The 21,774-nt window shown below is 45.4% G+C and overlaps 1 protein-coding gene across 1 annotated transcript in view; it reads right to left on the minus strand.

The window, feature by feature from the left end:
* ppfia2 (PTPRF interacting protein alpha 2) overlaps window positions 1-21,774 on the minus strand; it is a 368,545-nt gene that overhangs the window by 271,009 nt on the left and 75,762 nt on the right. The window lies entirely within an intron of this gene.

Genomic DNA, 21,774 nt, shown 5'->3' on the forward strand with positions numbered 1-21,774 from the left:
AAGTTTATTTTTAGTCCCATAAAAAACTTAAATTATTTTTTTCAAAAAATTAAATTTTTGTTTAAAATACTTAATTTATTGTAATTTCAAATCATTTTAAAAATGTGATTTAAAAAAAAAATTATTTAAAGTTTTACTATGTTTTTGAGGTGATCTCCATTCATATATTTGACAGGTGTATGAAGGGAGATTCCCTTCTTTGATTGGCTCCCCATGGCCCACGTGATCCCAGGGACGCTGCGAACTGCCTGCGCCTCTGGGATACGTGGGGCCTCCGCATTTGGAGTTTGGAGAGGCTCAGGAGCGGAATTGTGTGCGTCCCGGGAGCCATAGAAACATAGAAACATAGAAGATAGGAGCAGGAGAAGGCCATTTGGCCCCTTGAGCCTGCTCCGCCATTCAATGCGATCATGGCTGATCATCCAAATTCAGTACCCGGTCCCTGCTTTCTCCCCATACCGCTTGATCCCTTTAGCCTTAAGAAATATATCCAACTCCTTCTTGAATATATTTAATGAATTGGCCTCTATTGGCCTATACTGCCTTCTGTGGTAGAGAATTCCACAGGTTCACCACTCTCTGGTGTTACGTTCATTAATAACTGGACATTCTTATTATGAACAGCTAGCTTCTAGCTAGTCATTTATTCAGTACACGTTCTCTAGGTACAGCATCTGTAGAGATTCAGCATGTGTACATCAGTGTGCAGGCAGCCATCTTGACTACTGCCTTGTGGGTAGCCTAGTGCATCGTGGGTAGTGTAGTCTTAAACATATACAACTAAATATACAGCTCTACAGCTCCATCTAGTGTACCACTCTAGAATGACATGTTATTGATCATTACATCCCCCTTTCTTTGAGGTTAACAAAATCAATATCAATCAACTTTCAAGAAAAAACGATAAAGATGCTATCAGTAACACTTTTGTTAGTGCTCTATAAACATAAACATTTTCACAACAGTCAACACATTTTCAAAGCTTTACTTTATACACAAAGATTAAGTCTATCAGGCTTTTTTACTTCACGTGTGGATCTTCTCAGCACGGGTAAGTCTGATGTGTTTTCATGAGGTTGTTCTGGTGGTGATTGACAAGATTCAGTTGCGGCATTGTCATCAATCTGCTCTTGGATAGTTTCTTGTGTCTTCAGGAGGGAACGGCGGTTCCTCCTGAGAATCTGTCCTTCCTCAGTTCTAACAGTGTATGACCTTGGTCGTACTTCCTCAAGAACTGTAGCTTTCCTGTTCCATGCATCTGGATCCTCAATCCTGACAACATCATCCCTTGTCAATGGTTTTAGAGTTTTGGATGACTTGTCATAGTATGATTTCTGTTTCAGCTTTAACAGTTGAAGTCTCTGTCTCAGTTCCTTACTTTGCTGTTCTTTTGCACAGCAGGGTAGCGTGGTGCGCAACTTGCGACCCATTAGTAGTTCAGCAGGTGAAGAACCACAGTCTAAAGGTGAGGCTCGGTAGCTCAGCAGGGCGAGATAAGGATCAGACTTGCTTTCTGTCGCTTTCGTCAGTAGCTGCTTGAGAACTTGAACACCTTTCTCTGCCTTACCATTCGACTGAGCATATAGAGGACTGGATGTGATGTGCTGAAAGTCATAATGTGCTGCAAACTGTTGCCACTCCTTACAGTTGAAGCACGGACCATTGTCGCTAATGGCAATCCTGGGAATTCCATGTCTGGCGAAGATGGATTTCACATGCATTATGACACTGCTTCCTGTGGTGCTTGAGAGCAGCACCATCTCAGGATAGTTAGAATAGTAGTCAATCACTATTAGATATTCTTTACCATTTAAATGAAAAAGGTCCATACGAACCTTTTGCCATGGTGCTGTTGGTATGTCAGCTACTATCATTGGTTCCTTTGTTTGTTTGTTTTGGTGTTTCTGACATGTCTCACATTTGCTTATCATGTTCTCAATGTCCTTATTTATGCCAGGCCAATAAACAGTGTCTCTTGCTCTCCTTTTGCATTTTTCAATTCCGAGGTGTCCCTCATGAATCCTTTTGAGCATGTCTTGACGTAGAGCCTGTGGAATGACTATTCTGTTCTGTTTTAGTAATAGTCCACTTGCGACACTCAACTCTGACCTGATGTGATAGTACTTTGGACAGGAACCTTTTGGCCAACCATGATGAATGTTCTCTATTACTGTTTGTAACACTGTATCTATTGCTGTTTCTTCTGCTATTTGCTTTGATTTTGTGTCTGACACGGGCAGCGCAGCAGTGACCATACTCACATGAACATCCACGTCTTCTTCAGTAGAGCTCACATGACTCATTGTGGGTGCTCGGGATAGTGCATCTGCTAACACGATGTATTTGCCTGGTGTGTAGATCAATTCAAAGTCATAACTTTGCAGCTTCATCATGAGTCGTTGAATCCTTGGAGACATCTCATTTAGATTTTTTTTTATGATGGCAACCAGTGGGCTGTGGTCTGTCTCAACTGTGAAGGTGGGAAGTCCATATATGTAGCCATGGAACTTTTCTAATCCAACTACCAAGCCTAGACATTCCTTTTCAATCTGGGCGTATCGACACTCAGTATCAGTCATAGACCTGGAGGCATAGGCAACAGGCTTCCAATCTTCACCCTCTGCTTGTAGCAAGACTGCGCCTAGGCCATCCTTTGATGCATCCGTTGACACTTTGATTCTCTTTGTCGGGTCAAAGAAAGTGAGTACAGGTGTGGTTGTCAGCACTGTTTTGAGGTTCATCCACTCTTGTTCATGTCTTTCTGTCCATGCGAACTCATTTGTTTTATGTAGCAGGTCTCGCAGACAGGTTGTCTTGGCTGATAAGTTAGGAATGAACTTTCCAATGAAGTTTATCATCCCCATGATGCGTAGTACTCCTTTTTTGTCAGTGGGTCGGGGCATTTTGAGTATGGCATTTACTTTTTCCATATCTGGCTCTATTCCTTTACCAGATAGAATATCTCCTAGGAAAGTGACTTCCTGGACGCCAAACTGACACTTGGCTTTGTTGAGCTTCAGTCCATTCCGGCGTATGCTCTGTAGCACTTTAGTCAGTCGCTCATTGTGTTCTTTCAGTGTGGAGCCCCAGATGATGATGTCATCAACATAGACCCATACTCCTTCCAGACCTTCAATTATGTGTTCCATTGCTCTATGAAAGATTTCAGATGCAGATATTATCCCGAAAGGCATTCTGAGGAAACAATACCTGCCAAATGGTGTGTTGAAGGTAGAGTATTTGGTGCTCTCTTCATCCAGTTTTAGTTGCCAAAATCCTTGTGAGGCATCGAGCTTTGTAAAGTATCTGGCACCTGACATTTCACTGGTGATTTCTTCTCGCTTGGGAATCTGGTCGTGTTCACGTTTTATGTTTGCATTTAAGTCCTTTGGATCCATGCATATTCTTAGATCATTGTTCTTTTTCTTTACACATACCATGGAGTTAACCCAGTCTGTTGGCTCTTTGACTCTCCTGATGACTCCTAGTGTGGTCATTCTGTCCAGTTCATTCTTGAGCCGGTCATGCAGGGGTGCTGGAACTCTTCGTGGAGCATGTACCACTGGCTGAGCATCCTCCTTTAGCTGGATCTTGTATGTGAATGATAGAACTCCAAGTCCTTTGAACACATCCTGGAAATTATTTACGACAGAATCCACCAAGTCATCTGGTCTGTTTATGGCACAGTTTATACGGTAGACTCTCTTGACCAGTTCTAAGTCCTCACAAGATTTGTCACCTAGTAATGAATCAAGTCCTTCAGCCACAACAGAAAACATGAAATGATGCACTTTGTCTTTGACTGTCACTTTAAGTCTGCATACACCTAAGCTATCTATTTTCTGTCCATTATAGTCCTTCAGTTGTACTGACTTTTCCTGTATTTTGGGCTTTTCTTTCATATTTTTAATGTCACTCATACTGATTAAGTTTGCGTTTGCCCCAGTGTCCAGTTTCAATGTAACTAATGCTCCATTTACCTGCAGTGGGATCATCCATTTGTCCTCTTTTACTGCATTAACTTTATGTTCAACGTTGTTTATTCCTGAGGGCTGCACATTTTCTGTATCCTTTTCTATATTGTCACATGACACCATTCCTACAAAAAATGTCTCACTTAAATCAGTGTCCTCAATCACATTGACTTGGACTTGTTGCCCTTTCTTTGTTTTTACTTTTGAAAAGCATTGTTTGGCAAAGTGATTCTTTCCATGACATTTTGTGCACATTTTTCCAAACGCTGGGCATTGTCTTAACTGGTGTTTGTAACCACAGCGTTTACAATTAAAAATTCCTTCCTCCGATTACTTTTCATTTCTGTTCTGCCCATGTTTCTTCCCTTTGTAGGACACAGCACCGACAGCAGCACTTACTACAATTGCATCATTATTGATTTCACTGAAAGTCTTCGCATGCTTTTGAGCTAGCTCACTGGCTTGGCATATTGTCACAGCATTTTCCAATGTTAGTTCGGTTTCTCTCAACAGATGTTCCCTGACCTTTTTATCATGAATACCAAACACAATTTGGTCACGAATCATGGATGCTTTCAGCTCAGAGAAATTACATGTCTGTGCTTTCAGTTTCAGATCAGTCACAAAGCTATCAAAAGTCTCATTTTGCTGCTGTGTCATTGAACAGAACACTTACCTCTCATAGGTTTCATTCTTTTTGGGAGAACAATGTGTATCAAATTTCTTTAGCACATCGTCTAATTTGTTTCTGTTCTCCTCTGGATTAAATACAAATGTATTAAATACCTCTATCGCCTGTGGGCCTGCAACCATGAGCAGCAACGCTATTTTCCTTGCGTCTGGCTTCGTACCGAACCCGATGGCAGCAATGTAGAGTTCGAATTGTTGTTTGAAAGTCCGCCAATTGTAGTCGACATTTCCCGTGAGATTCAAAAACTCCGGTGGCTTCAAATTCTCCATGTCGCGTTTCACAATTTTGAGCAGATCTTCACCAATCCTGGTACCATGTCATGTTCATTAATAACTAAACATTCTTATTATGAACAGCTAGCTTCTAGCTAGTCATTTATTCAGTACACGTTCTCTAGGTACAGCATCTGTAGAGATTCAGCATGTGTACTTCTGTGTGCAGGCAGCCATCTTGACTACTGCCTTGTGGGTAGCCTAGTGCATCGTGGGTAGTGTAGTCTTAAACACATACAACTAAATATACAGCTCTATACAGCTCTACGGCTCCATCTAGTGTACCACTCCAGAATGACATGTTATTGATCATTACATCTGGGTGAAGAAATTCCTCCTCATTTCTGTCCTAAATGGCGTACCCCTTATCCTTAGACTGTGACCCCTGGTTCTGGACTCACCGACCATCGGGAACATCCTTCCTGCATCTAGTCTGTCCAGTCCTGTCAGAATTTTATAAGTTTCAATGAGATCCCCTCTCATTCTTCTAAACTCCAGCGAGTACAAGCCCAATCGACCCAATCTCTCCTCATACGTCATTCCTGCCATCCCAGGTATCAGCCTGGTGAATCTTCACTGAACTCCTTCCATGGCAAGAACATCCTTCCTCAGATAAGGCGCCCAAAACTGTACACAATACTCAAGATGTGGTCTCACCAAGGCCCTGTACAACTGCAGCAAGACATCCTTGTTCTTGTACTCGAACCCTCTCACTACGAAGGCCAACATACCATTTGCCTTCTTAACCGCCTGCTGCACCTGCATGCTTACCTTCAGCGACTGGTGCACAAGGACACCCAGGTCTCGTTGCACTTCCCCTTCTCCCAATCTATTGCCATTAAGATAATAATTTGCCTTCCTGTTTTTGCTACCAAAGTGGATAACCTCACATTTATTCACATTATAGAGCATCTGCCATGCTTTTGCCCAATCACCCAACCTGTCCAAATCATCCTGGAGTTTCTCGGCATCCTCCTCACAGCACACACGCCCACCCAGCTTTGTGTTGTCTGCAAATTTGGAGATATAACATCTAGTTCCCTTGTCTAGATCATTAATATATATTGTGAATAGCTGGGGTCCAAGGACCGATCCCTACGGTACCCCACTAGTCACTGCCTGCCACTCGGAAAAAGACCCGTTAATTCCAACTCTTTGCTTTCTGTCTGCCAACCAGTTCTCTAACCAAGTCAATACCTTGCCCCCAATCCCATGTGCCTTAACTTTACACACTAATCTCTTATGCGGGACCTTATCGAAAGCCTTCTGAAAGTCCAAATACACCACATCCACTGGTTCTCTTATTTATTTTACCAGTTACATCCGAAAAAATTCCAGTAGATTAGTCAAGCACGATTTACCTTTTGTAAATCCATGTTGACTTTGTCCGATCCTGTCACTGTTTTCCAAGTGCTCTGCTATTGCATCTTTTATAATGGACTCTAGCATTTTCCCCACCACCAATGTCAGGCTTACCCGTCTGTAATTCCCCATTTTCTCTCTACCACCTTTTTTGAATAGTGGTGTAACAATAGCTACCCTGGGTACTGTTCCAGATTCCATCGAATGTTGGAAGATGATCAGCAATGTATCTATTATTTCTAGGGCCACTTCCTTAAGTACCCTAGGATGTAGATTATCAGGCCCATGGGATTTATCGGCCTTCAATCCCATCAATTTCCTTAACACCATTCCCCTACAAATAATGATTTCTTTCAGTTCCTCCCTTTCATCAGCCCCTATGTTCCCCGACATCTCTGGGAGGTTATTTGTGTCCTCCTTTGTGAAGACAGAACCAAAATATGTATTTAATTGGTCTGCCATTTCTTTGTTCCCCATTATAAATTCCCCTGATTCTGACTGCAAGGGACCTACGCTTGACTTCACCAAACTTTTTCTCTTCACATATCTATAAAAGCTTTTACAGTCAGTTTTTATGTTCCCTGCAAGCTTACTCTCATATTCTATTTTCCCCTTCTTAATTAATCCCTTTGTCCTCCTTTGTTGAATCCTAAACTGCACCTAATCCTCAGGTTTATTGCTTTTTCTGGCCAATTTATGTGTCCTCTCCTTGGATCTTATGCTATCCCTAATTTCCCTTGTTAGCCACGGTTGGGTCACCTTTTTTGTTTTATTTTTATGCTAAACTGGGATGAACAAATTCTGTAGTTCATCCATGCGGTCTTTGAATGTTTGCCATTGCCTATCCACCGTCAACCCTTTGAGTGACATTCCCCAAGCAATCCTACCCAACTCGCGCCTCAGACCATCGTAGTTTCCTTTATTTAAATTCAGGACCCTAGTCTCTGAGTCAACTACTTCATTCTCCATCTTAATGAAGAATTCTATCATATTATGATCGCTCCGATCCAAGGGGCCTCATACAACAAGATTGCTAATTAATCCTTTCTCGTTACATAATACCCAGTCTAAGATGGCCTGATCTCTGGTTGGTTCCTTGACATATTGGTCCAGGAAACCATCCTGAAAACACTCCAGGAATTCCTCCTCCACAGTATTGTTACTAGTTTGGTAAGGGCGCAGATTTTTCCAGATTGCAGGCCTCTGCCCGCGGGAGGCCTGCGATCAGAAAATACAGGCCATTGCTTCCCAACAGTGGTGTGGCTCCTGCTGGAAGTGCAGTGGAGATTCTGCCAGAAGACCACTTTGCATATAAAATTAGGTCCAAACATAAGAACATAAGAAATAGGAGCAGGAGTAGGCCATTCGTCCCTTCAAGCCTGCTATGCCATTCAATAAGATCATGGCTGACCTTCTACCTCAACCCCACCTTCCCGCACTATCCCCATATACCTTGGTTACCTCAGTATCCAAAAATCTATTGAACTCTGCCTTGAATATACTCAATGACTGAGCATCCACATCCCTCTGGGGTAGAGAATTTCAAAGATTCACAACCCTTTGAGTGAAGAAATTTCTCCTCAGCTCAGTCCCAAATGGCTGACCCCTTATTCTGAGATTGTGAACCCCAGTTCTAGACTCCCCAGCCAGGGGAAACATCCTGCCATTATCTACCCCTTAAGAATTTTGTACATTTCAATGAGATCACCTCTCATTCTTCTAAACTCTAGGGAATATAGGCTCAAACCATCCTTATAGGGCAATCCCCCCATTCCAGGAACCAGTCTGGTGAACCCCTTCTAAGGCAAGTATATCCTTCCTTAGGTAAGTAGATCAAAACTGTACAAAATACTCCAGGTGTGGTCTCACCAAAGCCCTATATAATTGTAATAAGACTTCTTTACTCTTATACTCCAATCCTTTTGTAATAAAGGCTAACATACATTTGCTTTCCTAATTGCTTGCTGTACATGTATGTTAACTTTCTGTGATTCGTGTACCGGTTCCTCTGAATACCAACATTTCCCAAACTCTCACCATTTAAAAAATATTCTGCTTTTCAATTTTTCCTACCAAAGTAGATAACTTAACATTTCTCCACATTATATTCCATCTGCCATGTTCTTGCCCACTCACCCACCTGTCTATATTCTTTTGCAGCTTCTTTGCGTCCTCCTCACAACTTATTTTCCCACCTAGCTTTGTATCACCAGCAAACTTGGATACATTACACACGGTCCCCTCATCTAAGTCATTAATATAGATTGTAAATAACTGAGGACCAAGCACTGATCCTTAGGTTACCCCACTAGTTACAGCTCGCCAACCCGAAAATGACCCGATTATTCCTACTCTCTGTTTTCTGTCTGTTAACCAATCCTCAATACATGCTAATATATTACCCCCAATCCCACAACTTCTAATTTTGTGTGATAACCTCTTGTGTGGCACCTTATTGAATGCCTTTTGAAAATCCAAATACACTACATCCAGTGGTTCCCCCTTACCTATCCTGCTAGATAAACCTCAAAAAACTCTAACAGATTTGTCAAACACAATTTCCCTTTCATAAATCCGTGTTGACTCTGCCCAAACATATTCTCAATGTCTAAGTGCCCTGTTACCACGTCCCTAATAATAGATTCTAGCATTTCCCTAATACTGATGTCAGGCTAACTGGTCTATAGTTCCCTGTTTTCTCTCTTCCTCCTTTCTTCAATAGCGGGGTTACATTTGCTACCTTCCAATCCGCAGGGACCGTTCTAGAATTTAGGGAATTCTGGAAGATCAAAACCAGTGCATCAACTATCTTTGTAACCACCTCTTTAAAACCCGGAGAAATTCGGTTGTTAGCGCCACCGATTAACGCCTAAAGAGGCCGAGAAGTGGGGCGCTAGCCAATTTCCGGGTGGGCGCAAGCCTCACCCCATATTGAGCATGGATTTAGCACCGGCGCTAAATCTTAGTGCCCGCTCATGGGCGCAGGCTGATTATGATGTCATTTGAGTGTGCAACGCCTTTTGGGCGCCCCGGACCGGAAATTCAGTGGCGCCCCCCTCCGTAGCGCCTGGCATTAATACTGACAGCTTACCTGGGCCTTACCAAGTTGCTCTCGGGCTGGAGGAGCGTTATTTAAAGGGGACTGGTGTGGTTTAAAAGCGGCAGCCATTTTTGGAGCACAACTTCCTCGAGAGCTACAAAGAGTTGCTGAGCTGCACACTGAGAGCCATTGGACCACTGAGCCAGTGCAGGCAGACGATCTTCAGCCTTCTGACCATCACCTTGCTGTTGGTGAGCCTTGACAATGGGGAACCTTCCTGTGGGCACTTATTATGGGGGCTGCATTGGAGGGGAATGTCCTGCTGTTGAATCATCTGGAAAGGGCACTGAGACACTGCGAGAGGGGGGCGGGCATGGCCAGACAGAGGAGGGCCAACAGATGTCGCCACAGCAGACCTTACGCTGGTAGGGTTTTCTGACAGCAGTTTTCCTACATGAACATGCCGGAGGAGCAGTGTGTCAGAAGGCTGCGATTTAGAAAGGAGGTGGTGACTGAGCTGTGCCAGCTGCTTCAGCCAGATCTGCAGCCTCAGATAAGGTGCAGGACATCTCTGTCAGTGGCTGGGAAGATGCCTGCTGGCCTGAACTTCTACGCGAGCAGCTCTTCTCAGGCTGCGCGTCAGAAGCTGATCAGAAGTAGCTTCTAGGCCCCTCTCACGGAATGCTTGCTGCCATTCCAAGAACAGGAATGGAACCGGTCTGATACCCCCAAGCCTGTGAAGGGCAAGATGCATGTAAATAGCAGGCATGGCCATTGTAAATGAAGAAAGTGTTTCATTAAACAAAATGTGGTTCCTTCAAACATGAGAAAGCTATGGCAACAGAAAGCAAAACTAAAACACTGACACATAACTGACTCTCACACCCGGGAGACTGTCCAAAACATAAATCACATTCCGACCATCTTCTTTGGCCTTGATTCCACTGCGCCAACCAAAGCATCCAATGCCCCATCAGTGAGTCGTTCCACCCTCTGCCTCACCCTTTCCATGTCTTGCTAGGCTGGTGCACCACAGGTAGGCTCCCACCGCTTTGAAGGCCTACAAGGCAGTGAGTGTGTCTGGTGATGCCAATTGACCTGCCCCTTTAAGAGCTGGCCGGCGTCACTGTGTCTCAGGGAAAGTGATTATTGACAGCACCCTCGCTGCGCCCCGCTGCCGCGAAATTGGGTTGCACCGCCGGGTTAGCGCCTTAAGAGTGGCGTGCAGCACCTGATTTAGCGCCGCAATCACCTTTAGGGGCGCTGCAACCCAATATCGCGCCAGGGGGCACTAAATCGCAATTGGCGCTAGGCTTTGCGCTTCGCCAGAACTAGCGCCCCAAACGGGGCTATACCCAATTTCTCCCCCCTAGGATGTAAGCCATCAGGTCCAGGGGATTTGTTGGTTTTTAGTCTCCAGTACTATTTCTTTACTAATACTAATTTCTTTAAGTTCATCATTCTCACTAGACCCTTGGTTCTCCACTATTTCCTGAATTGTTTTTGTCTTCTTCCGTGAAGACAGATACAAAGGGCTGGATTTTCCAAGCCCCTAGGAGGCGGGCATGGAGGCGGGACAGCCGGAAAATTCGGAGGAAGTGGCAAAGCCGCCCTTATCCCGCCTCTGTGCCCTTTTGCCAGGAGGCGGGAAGATGTGCAGCTTTGGGTCCCGTCTCCTGGAGGCGGGAAAGGCATTTAATCCTTTTAACTGCCTGTTAACAGGTAGTTAACAGGCAGAAAAAAGGATTAGTGCCATTTTACCTTCACCGGTGAAGGCTTCCTGACCTCGGAGAATCCCGCCGGATTGGAGGAGACGTGGAGGAGGTCTGCAGCGGTCAGAGGCACCTGGAAGTAAGGAGTAGAGGTGAGTGATGGGTGGAAGTGTGGAGTGGTAAGTATGCAAGGTGAGTGATAAGTTTTAAAAAGTGTTCACTTACCTTGTTTTCTTTCTACAGCCTTCAGCCGTGGTGGATCGGGAGAGCCGACATCCTCCTTGTCAATTTCACATACTGGCTGTTGGAACCTCCGTACCAACAGCCATGTGAAATTTACACATTTGAAAGGTTTGATGAGTCCTGAATACAAGTGCTCATCAAACTAAAGAGAATGTCAGTGTTTGACAGCTTCACAGAGCTGTCAAACACTGACATTTCTTCTGTCAAGAAGTCTTGACAGATAGCACGTCTGACGTTGATGTGTTCTGTCAGTGACTTCTTCCCTAATTGGCCTGCTGAGCCCACAGGGCGGGCTTAACAAGCTCAATCAGGGGAAAATCCCTCTGGTTGGTCAGGCAAGGATGGAGGCAGGACATGGACATGACAAGCAGCTGTCCTGCCTCCAACTCGCCTCCATTCACAAAATCCAGCCCAAAGTATTTGTTTAATGTCTCTGCCATTTCCTTACTCCCCATTATAATTGCTCCTATCTCTGCCTGTGGGAACCCACATTTACTTTTGCCAATCTCTTCCTTTTTACATACCTATAGAAGCTTTTAAAATCTGTTTTTATATCTCTTGCTAGTTTACTCTCATATTCTCTTTTCTCTCTCTTGATTAATTCCTTGGTCATCCTTTGCTGAATTCTAAAATGCATAGTAAGAGAGGAAATATTAAGGGGTTTAGCATCTTTGAAAGTAGATCAATCGCCAGGCCTGGATGAAATGTATCCCAGGCTGTTAAGAGAAGCACAGGAGGAAATAGCAGAGGCTCTGACCATCATTATCCAATCCTCTCTGGCTTCAGGCCTGGTGCCGGAGGACTGCTAATGTTGTACTGTTGTTTAAAAAAGGAGAATTGGATAGACTGAGTAATTACAGGCCAATCAGCATAACCTCGGTGGTGGGCAAATTATTGGAAAAAATTCTAAGCGACAGTATTAATTGTCATTAAGGGTCGATGAGGGTAGCGCGTTTGATGAATTTTAGCAAGGCTTTTGACAAAGTTCCACATGGCAGACTGGTCAGAAAAGTAAAAGCACATGGGATCCAAGGAAAAATGGCAAGTTGGATCCAAAATTGGCTCAGTGGCAGGAAGAAAAAGGTAATGGTTGACGGGTATTTTGTGACTGGAAGGCTGTTTCCAGTGTGGTTCCGCAGGACTCAGTACTAGGTCACTTGCTTTTTGTGGTATATTTCAATGATTTAGACTTCAATGCAGGGGACATGATTAAGAAGTTTGCAGATGATACAAAAATTGGCTGTGTGGTTGATAGTGAGGAAGAAAGCTGTAGACTGTAGGAAGATATCAATCATCAGATGGGCAGCTAAGTGGCAAATGGAATTCAATCTGGACAAGTGTGAGGTAATGCATTTGGAGAGGGCTAACAAAGCAAGGGAATGCACAATAAATGGTAGGATACTGAGAAGTGTAGAGGAACAGAGGGGCATTGGAGTACATATCCACAGATCCCTGAAGCAGCAGGACAGGTAGATAAGGTGGTTAAGAAGGTATACAGGATACTTTCCTTTATTAGCCAAGGAATAGAATATAAGAGCAGGGAGGTTATGCTAGAACTGTATAAAAATCTAGTTAGGCCACATCTAGAGTACCGCGTACAGTTCTGGTCACCACATTACAGGAAAGATTACAGTAGAGAGGGTACAGAGGAGATTTACGAGGATGCTGCCAGAACTGGAGAATTCTAGCTATAAGGAAAGACTGGATAGGCTGGGATTGTTTTCTTTGGAACAGAGGAGGTTGAGGGGAGGTGTATAAAATTATGAAGGGCCTAGATAGAATGTATAGGAAGGACCTACTTCGCTTAGCAGAGAGGGCAATAACCAGGGGCATAGATTTAAAGTAATTGAGGGATTAGAGAGAAGTTGAGGAGAAATGTTTTCACCCAGAGGGTGGTGGAGGTCTAGAACTCACTGCCTGAAAGGGTGGTAGAAGCAGAAACCCTCATTACATTTAAAAGGTACTTCGATATGCACTTGGAAGTGCTGTAACCTACAAGGCTACAGGCCAAGAGCTGGAAAGTACGACTAGACTGGATAGCTCTTTTTTGGGTGGCACAGACATGATGGGCCGAATGGGCTCCTTCTGTGCCGTAAACTTCTATGATTCTATGATCCTCCCAATCCTCAGGCTTACTACTCTTTTGGCAACATTATAAGCCCCTTCCTTTAATCTAATACTGTCTTTAACTTCTCTTATTAGTCAGGGTTGGACCAAATTTCCCGTGGGGTTTTTATTCATTAAGGAAATGTATATTCATTGCGAATTATGAATTGTTTCTTTAAATGTTTGCCATTGCTTATGTACCAATCTTTTAATCTAGTTTCCCAATCTACCTTAGCTAACTCGCCTCTCATACCTAAGTCATTTGCTTTGTTCAGATTTAAGACCCTAGTTTTGGGCTTAACTAAATCACTCTCAAACTCAATAATAAAATGTTATCATGTTATGATCACTCTTCCCCACAAGCTCCTTTACTACAAGGTTATTAATTAACCCTGTTTCATTACACAAATACTATATCGAAAATAACCTGCTCCCTAGTTGGTTCCTTGACATACTGATCGAGAAAACTATCTTGAAAGCATTCCAGGAACTCGTCCTCCACATTATTACTTCAAATTTGGTTTGCCCAATCTATATGAAAATTAAAGTCCCCCGTGATTACTATATTACTCTTGTTACATGCAGCTCTAATTTCCTGATTTATACTGTGCCTGACTCCACAACTACTGTTAGGGGACCTATAAACTATTCCCACCAATGTTTTCTGCCCCTTGTTGTTTCTTAGCTCCACCCAAACTGATTCTACATCTTGATTTTTCTAAGCTAAGATCCTGTCTCTCAACTGTCTTTATCCCATCATTTATTATCAGGGCTATCCCCCGCCCACCCCAACCACTTCCTTTTCCATTTTGCCTATTTCTTCTAAAAATCAAGTATCCTGGATTATTTAGTTCCCAACCTTGGTCACTCTGCAACCACATCTCCATAATTCCTATTAAATCAAACCCATTTAATTCTATCTGTGCTATTAATTCATCTATTTTGTTGTAAATGCTTTGCACAGTCAGATATAGTTCCTTTAGCTTTAACTTTTTTCTATTTTTCCCTGATGTCAACTTAGTCATTAATGCCCTATTACCTTTGTTAAACTCTCTGGCCTAGAAATTGAGTTGACGCCGCGCCAGGGCTTTAGCGCCGGAAATTTAGCGCCGGCGCTAATTCCCTTGCGCGCGCCAAAAATTCAGTAGCGCCGCGCCCAGACGGCTGCCGGCGCTACTGGCGGGCGTGCGTGCCTCCCAATGGGCGCTGAGTGCCGCATTGCGGCGCTAATCCGGCGCTGCGGCACCCGATGCGGTGCGGCAGGCTGGGGAAGTGCAGGCCTCCTCCTCCCGTTAAGGAGGCGCTGCCTTCACCCGATCGCTGGCCGTTTGATTTTTTCAAAAATGAGCCCGGCACCTCGGACAAGTGCCGGGCTTGCAGGCCAGACACATCTGTTCCGCGGGGGGGGGGGGGGTGGAGGAGTCCGGGGAGGGAGGTGCGGGCAGGCGGCCGGCGGGAAAGCGGCCGGCCGCCGCGCGACCTTAATGCGCCGGCGCTAACTTGTGTAAGACTCGGTTGCCAGAGTCTTAGTTGCGGCTGCCACGGGCGAGGCGGCCGCAACTGAATTTCGGCGTTCGGGCGCGTTGCCACGGCAACCGGGACGCTGTGCACACCGATGACGTCATCGGTGCCGGCGCAGCGCAACCGGCTAACGCCGATGGCAGCGCCGAAGTGAATTTCAGAAACGGCTATCATTGCGGCGCTAGGCCCTCTAGCGCCGCAAAATGGGCGCTAACCCTACTGAATTTTCAGCCCTCTGTCCCTTCCTGACATACTCAGCTCATTTTTACCTAAATCGCTACTCTGCTCTACAGCCTTGACATTTCTCTTACAGCTTTTGAATTTATCCTTTCTTGAATCCTCCCACCCCCCTTCCCTTCATTAGTTTAAAGCCCTATCGACCATTCTAGTTATTTGATTCGCCAGGACACTGGTCCCAGCCCAGTTTAAGTGGAGCCCTTCTCTCCCAAGTACTGATGCCAGTTCCCCATGAAGTGAAACCCCTGCCTCCCACACCACTCTTTCAGCCACACATTTAACCTTCTAATCGGTTTGTCCCAATTTGCAAGTGGCTCAGGTAACAATCCAGAGATTATTACCCCATAGGTTCTGCATTTTAATTTTGAGCCTAGCTCCTCAAACTCTCTCAGCAGAACCTAATTATTAGTTCTACCTATGCCATTGGTTCCTACAGGGACCACGACAACTGGTCCCAGGTAGGGCGTCATCCTCGGGGGAGCGCAGAGTGTCGGCAGCATCCCCACGGGTCCCTCCATCAGTTGGGTCCGTGGAACCGGCCGGACAGAGAGCCAGGTCCCGGAGCGAAATGGTGGACTCCCGGCCATCCAGGTACCACACGTGTGCGTACGTGGGGTTGACGTCCGTAAGTTCTACCTCATTGACTAGAGGATCGGTTTTCGACGAACGAGCGAATCTTCGGAGCAGCACGGGGCCAGGAGCTGCCAACCATGACGGTAGAGATGTCCCATGGGTGGAGCGACGCTGGAAGCTGAAGAATCGCTCGTGAGGTGTGACATTGGTAGAAATAGAAAGGAGAGACCTGATGGAATGCAACGCGTCAGGGAGCATAGTTTCCCACTGCTGGTCTAGGTAGATTGCGTGACCTCAGCACAAGACGAACAGCGTTCCAAATGATAGCGTTGTATCTCTCAGCCTGTCCGTTACCAATGGGATGGTACGGTGTCGTTTTACTTGTGGCGATTCCCCGTTGGGAGAGATAACTTTTGAGTTTGCTTGACATGAAGGAGGGACCCCGATCAGAGTGGATGAAATTGGCCGTACCGCAAAGAAAAAGACTTGATCAAGGCATTTGATCACTGTGGAAGTAAGCACATTGGGACAGGGGAAAGCAAAGGGAAAGCGTGAATATTCGTCCACCATAGTCAGTAAGTAGGAAGGCAATGGCCCTTTAAAGTCAATGCTGAGTCGCTGCTTAGGCTGCATAGCGTGTATGAGCGAGCCATCCGATGGACAGAAGAATTGCGGTTTTAACTCCGCACAAATTTTACAGGAGGAGCACATTCTTTTCACATCTTCTGTAGAAAATGGGAGATTTTTAGATCGCACAAAGTGCAACATATGGGTAACGCCAGGATGGCATAAGTCAGTATGAAGATCTGCCAGAGTCGAAGTTGACATAGAAGAGCAGAATGCCCGCGTGAGGGTATCCGGGGCCACATTCTCTTTGCCAGGTCGATAATGTATGGTGTATCCAAAGGCAGCCAATTCCATCCTCCAGAGTTGTATTTTGTTATTCTTGATCTTAGTGCGTTTCCGGTTATCCAGCATAAAGGCCACGGAGCGCTGATCGGTTATAAGTGTGAAATGACGATGAGCGAGAAAATGACACCATTTACGTACCGCTTCGATGATGGCCGTAGCCTCCTTCTCGACAGGAGGATAATGGAGCTCGCTACCCTGCAAAGTTCTGGACAGAAATGCAACGGGTCGACCACCTTGATTCAAGGTAGCAGAGATCGCCACATCCGATGCATCGCACTCAACCACAAAAGGAAAATTTTCATCAATGGAACGAAGCGTGACTTTTTCCAGTTGTCGCTTGAGGAGGTTGAAAGCTGAAATAGCCGTTGCCTCCAATGGAAATGACTTAGCGTGAAGCAGGGGCTGGATCTTGTCGGAGAAGTGGGGTATCCATTTCGCATAATAGGCGAACATGCCGAGTGCCCGACGAAGAGAGCCGAGATTCATAGGGGGAGGGAGCTCCTGGAGCGGACGAAGTCGCTCTGGATCCGGTTTGATGACACCATTGCCCACCCAGTAGCCAAGGATGTTGACTGATGGTACTGATTTCACAGATTTGGACTCATTTAAGGTTAGGTTGCGACGACGGAGAACGTCAAAAAATTTCTGGAGGTTGGCATTATGCTCCTTCTGGTCATAACCAGCAATGGTGATATTATCCAGATATGGAAAAGTGTCTGTTAATTTCTCCTGTTTGACTAGGCTATCCATTGCCCGTTGAAAGACGGCCACCCCATTAGTGACCCCAAATAGAAGGCGACAAAGCTGGTAAAGCCGACCATTGGCCTCAAAGGCTGTATACTTTTTGTCAGAGTCCTTTAACGGTGCTTGGTGATGTGCGCTCTTTAAATCAAAAGTTGAAAATACCTTGTAGTTGGCAAGATTATTGACCATGTCATTGATGCGTGGTAGTGGGTAGGCATCCAGGTCGGTATACTGGTTAATAGTTTGCGAGTAATCGATGCAAAGACATTTCTTGTGTTGCTTCAGAGGATTTTTAACAATGACGACTTGAGCCCGCCAGGTAGATGAACATGGCTCAATGATACCGTCAGCTAGAAAGTGAGAGATTTCCGCCTTGATAAAGGCTCGATCATCTTGGCTGAAACGTGATTTAGTGACTATGGGCTTACATCGGGGGGAAAGATTGGCAAACAAGGAGGACTCATCGAGCGAAGCCGCTGAAAGTGCACAAAACAGTACTTTGGAAATAGTAAGCTCTGGCTTTGACCCTCCAAACTCGAAAGTGAGTCTTCTGTTGTTTCTGGAAATCCTGTCCCAGGAGCACATCACTGCATAGGTTCTTGAGCACCCCGAGCCGGGTGGAGAAATAAGTGCGGCCATTGAGGATAAGGTCGACAAGACAAAAGCTGGAAGAATTGGTGGTCAGTGTCGTCAGAGCCATTGCAATTTCCCTGTCCGAGGGGTAAATACGCAGTTTTAACTTACTGACAGCCTGCTCAGTAATGAAGCTGTCAGAGCTGCATGAGTCGATTAGTGCACTCAAAATGTGTCCATTTACCGAAACCTTCATGGCTGCATGGGACAGACTTTGGGGAAAAACAGCTGTGCTGGGAGGAGGGGCAGTTTTACCCTTGACAGCTGTAACCTTAGTAGTGGTTCTTGGGGGAGGAGCAGTTTTATTGATTGCAGCTGTAACCTTAGTAGTGGCTCTTGGGGGAGGAGCAGTTTTATAGATAGTAGCTGCCAAACTAACAGGAGCTCTCGACCGGTATACCGTAGAAACGTGGCCTTTCTTACTAACAGTGGCTCTTGACTGGCATACCTTAGAAAAGTGACCTTTCTTGCTGCAATGATTGCAGATTGCGTTTCGAGCAGGACAAAATTTCCTATAATGGAACGCACCTCCAAGAAGAAACACTTCCTTTCGGATTGCCAAGTTGCCGTTAGAGCGGGATCGTCATCAGTGTAGGTTTCTAGGGTAGGGTTGCCATCAGCCAGGTTGGAGTCGTCATCCGTGAGGGCTTCCGCCCGAGGCCTATCGAAGGAGTCACTAAAAGTGATAGCAGCAGCCCGTGCACGTGGTGAAAGATAGGTATCTGCATTCCTCTTTGCTAAGTCCAGAGAACATGCCTGGTCATAGGCAGCCTGTAACTTGTGGGTTTTATTCTCCAACAGTATGAAGGGAGATGCAATCCCATTAATAAAGAAATCACGAATTAACTCCTCCTAGTACTACTCAGCTGTAACAGCTTTAAGATTACAATCCTTGCTGAGCCTGTGACGTTTCTGAAGGAATTCGTCAAGTGATTCCCCGGGTTGTTGTTGAGTTGTGGCCAGTACATGCCGAGCAAAAATTTCATTTGGGGACTTGACATATAGCTGCTGTAGTATTTGGATAGCGGCGTCATAGTTTACACAGTCTTCGATATAATCAAACACATGAGGGGATACATAATTCGCAAGTATCTCTAATTTATCAGGAACATTTTCACCACACACCCTGAGGAAGTTGCTGAAAGTACGATACCAGTGTTTCCATACCTTAGCAGCTGTAAGTGAATTCGGGTCCAGGTCGAGACGGGCGGGGCTGAGTAGTTTCTCCATGATGGATCGATTACTTGTCTGAGTTCCCTTCTACGGTTCGAGTTGTAGCTGGCTGTTCCCGAAATCACCCAAAGCGTGGAGTCGATATCAAGTTGATTAAATTGACGTAATAAAACTCACTACACACTTGGTTTGAGCATAAAGCAAGGCTTTAATCAACTTGTTTCAGAACATGGAAGACTAGTTGTATTTCACTAGCTCCTTGTCTTACAAAATGTCCCTGGCAAGCTGGGGTCCACGCCCGAGTATTTATACTCCTTGGATGGTGCCACCAGCTGGCCGTCCAGCGTTATTTCACAAGTAGTTTCTTGATGATGAGATTTATAACACAAGATATTGGTGAGATCACACCTTGAGTACTGGGTACACTTCTGGTCTCCTTATTTAAGGAAGGATATACTTGCATTGGAGGTAGTTCAGAGACGATTCACTAGGTTAATTCCAGAGATGAGGGGATTGACTTATGAGGAAAGGTTGAGCAGGCTGGGCCTATACTCATTGGAATTTAGAAGAATGAGAGATGATCTTATCGAAACATATAAGATACTGAGGGGGCTCGACGGGGTAGCTGCAGAGAGGATGTTTCCCCTCATAGGGAAATCTAGAACTCAGGGGCACAGTCTCAGAATAAAGGGTTGCCCTTTTAGAACTGAGATGAGGAGGAACTTCTTCTCTCAGAGGGTCGTAAATTTGTGGAATTCTCTGCCCCAGAGATCTGTGGAGGCTGGGTCATTAAATACATTTAAAGTGGAGATAGACAAATTTTTGCAAGATAAGGGAGTGGAGGGTTATGGGGAGTGGGCTGGGAAGTGGCTTTGAGCCCTAGATCAGCCATGATCTTATTGAATGGTGGAGCAGGCTCGAGGGGCCAAGTGGCCAATTCTTGCTCCTATTTCTTATGTTCTTAGGCTGCTACGCAAGCTCAGACTGCTGTCATCATGGCTGCGGATACCAGTGTTCAAAGGGACTTGCAGGGTATCACAGCAGTCCAGCCATCTGTCCTCCAACAGTTTACTAGGATTACTGAGGTGCCACCCTGAGGGAGTGGCAGTGGCTCCATGGAGCAAGAACCTGCTGTCCTCTCTCAGGATGACAGCACTCGTCCTCCCACCACTGCCACTCTGCCAGTGCCCTTGCTATTGCCTGTCAGCCAGCCCAGACTGCTGCCGCCCATGCCAAGGTGGTGCAGTCTAGAGCTGGGCTTTCTTGGCCCAGAGTTGCTCGAGGTCATCCTCCAAGACCATCAGCAGTCTCCCCAGTGAAAGTCAGCAGCTTTCCACCAGCCATGCTGCAGCCATTGGGGTAGCACTTCATAGGAGCACTAGGACAGGCAACGGTACACGGAAGACAGGCATTAAGGGAATGTACATGGGTGATTAGTTTAACTTTGTTATGTAATATTGGATGGATTGATGTATAAAGTTGGTTTGAAATGTTTCTTTTATGGTGGCCAAAAGAACGCTGTGATGGTCTGGAACAGAGGGACGGTAAGGTGTGTGTCTGTTGTACAATGGGGATTTGGGGTTGTGTTCAGTGGAACTGTAGTCGAATAAGGCTAACACAGACATCCCAGCAGGGGGCAGGATGTGCTGGTTGCCTCCTCCCTTCCTCCTTCTCCTCCTCCTTCCTCTGTGAGCAGCTTGTCCTCTTCTTTGATGCCTCTGCTCCAACTCCCTATCATGCTGCAGGCCAAGGGTGATGGCAACTATAGCACCCATGACTGTGAGCAAGTGGTCTGACCAGAACCATTGAAGTCAGAACCAAAGCCTTCTCCACTTGCAACACTAATCCCTGACACCTCACTAACTTTAAACAACTCTGGAAAGCACCAAACACGTTTGTAAACTTACACAGAGCCAGCAGAAATTAATCAGCAATTAACCTGAGAGTGGTGGCAGATCCCTTTAAATATCGCTGGTGGGGGGGTCCTTGCTGCTGCTGAATGCACGTTCAGCTGTGCGAGGTTAAGACAGGACATTAGCTCCAGCGTTGAGGACGAAAATGGCAGTGCTAGTGTCATGATGTCAAGATCTGCCTACTCTACATAATTCTGGCACACGCTCCTAACACCCACCCTACTGCTGTCACCAAAATGGTGTCTGGTACAGTCTGCACAGAGTGTGCGCGCGCGCCGCGGATACCATTTTTGACATAAAACGACTCCCATAGTGTTGAAAAATCGGGCGCTACGGAGCCAAATTTCTAGCTCAACATATTCTGCCATGAAATTAGAAGTGCCAGATAGAAATGTCTTACAGAGTGTCCTCATGTATTAAAAAGACAAAAAGCTAGAATTAGGGAACTCCAGAGTAAAAATGCATGGTCCGTTTCGTTTTTCAATAACTTCTGCCCTAGGTTTGCTTCGAAGCTTTGGAGCTGATTCTGTATGGCGTTGGCTGAGTACCCTAGGAAATTTGGCATGAAGCCATGTCATGATGTAACAAAAGCACCTGTCATTGCCATCATCAATTTCACACATATTTTAACTCGTGGTGAGGGAAACTATTTTGATGAGTGACATCAA

The sequence above is a fragment of the Somniosus microcephalus genome, chromosome 16 (assembly GCF_052327205.1).
Source record: "Somniosus microcephalus isolate GS21.2 chromosome 16, FLI_Smic_1.0, whole genome shotgun sequence".
NCBI classification, from domain to species: domain Eukaryota; kingdom Metazoa; phylum Chordata; class Chondrichthyes; order Squaliformes; family Somniosidae; genus Somniosus; species Somniosus microcephalus.